Genomic DNA, 1,565 nt, shown 5'->3' on the forward strand with positions numbered 1-1,565 from the left:
AAAGTCCACTTCTCCTTAGCGTGCATTCAGCAAGCCCGCTCCCCCCCACCCTTCACAACGCGAAGTGGCAGGAGCTTAATGCTGCTCGGAGAGGGGGGTTTGAGCGAACGTGCGTTCAGCCCTCACACACCCACACTCCTCCTCCTCCTTCAGAACGCGCAAAGCGACAAGCAGGCATTTTGGCAGAAGCAGCACAAAGTCCACCTCTGCTTAATGTGCGTTCACCTGTCCCCCTCTTCACAAAGCGAGTGGCAGACACATCAACGTCTGATCGCTGCGTGTTGCTCTGCAGTGTTAAGAGTGTAGAAAGTGTTTAAGAGCATAGGAAGTGTTTATAAGAGTGTGGGAAAGGTTAAAAAGACAGACAGAAAGGTTTATAAGAGTGTGGGAAGGGTTTATAAAGCCTTAAAATATATATAAATAATAAAATAATTATAGGTTGGTACTTCGTGGATTTTCACTTATCGCAGGGGGCTCTGGAACGTAACCCCCGCGATAGGTGAGGGATGACTGTATTTCTGTTTTATTTAAACCTTTTAAGTTCGTATGCATAGCCCATTTGGCTGTTTTACTTTTTTTTTTCTTTCTTCAGTAATATTTAATCTCCTTAAAGAAAAACAACATATGCATTTTACTTTTTTTGTATCTCTTTAGTAATATTTTAGTGTAAAAGGATAACCAGTATTTAAACCTTTTATGTTACTTTATAAAGTTATTTTACACAATGTTGAAAAATTAATAAGAAAGCTACATGTTTTGGCAGCTGCTGCTTTAATTTTCAATGAAATGAAAAAAGCTCTCCAAGAGAAAACCTCAAAGAAGAAGAAACAGTTTGCACTATCTAAAAAGGAGAAACCCTCATTTATAAAGGTTTGCTGCAGATGACTTAACTGAAAATAAATGAATAGTTCCTATGTGTATAATACATATTTATCTATTTTACTTATGCCTTTATTCCAGCAACTTCCAACATCTGAGGTACAATTTGTTACATTACTTTTGTTTCTTGCAGAACAGGCAGGTGAAGTGACTTCCTCAGGGTCACACAGTGGTGTCAGTACCAGGATTTTTTAGGAGCTGCTTTGTCTATACTATATAGTAACTTGTTAGAAAAAATTATCTAAACCTTAAAAAAAAAAAAAAAAAAAATGCTATGTCATAAATTCAGTATCCTGGGTAAGAATTCCTGTGTCTGTATAGGTTCTCCTCCAATATCCCCAAAGACATGCATGTCTGTCTAAAGACTAATGCTAATTCTAAACTGGATGTGACTAGGCGTGAAGATATTACGAAAATGTTTTCCAGTGTACTTCCTGTTTATCCCATTGCTGCCAATACAGACTCTAGCCCCTGTGGTACTGAACTGGATTGTGAAGGTTTGAAAATGGATGAACACATACATTTTATTTACATAAAAACATGTTAAAACTAAAAAATGTTACAAACAAAAACACTAAAATATTCTGATATTATAAGGAATTTATCACTGCTATAACACCACCACCACAAAATAGTACTATAAAATTCAATTAAAAAAAGCATTATTAAATGTTAAACACATACCA

The sequence above is a fragment of the Erpetoichthys calabaricus genome, chromosome 4 (genome assembly GCF_900747795.2).
Source record: "Erpetoichthys calabaricus chromosome 4, fErpCal1.3, whole genome shotgun sequence".
Taxonomy (NCBI): domain Eukaryota; kingdom Metazoa; phylum Chordata; class Cladistia; order Polypteriformes; family Polypteridae; genus Erpetoichthys; species Erpetoichthys calabaricus.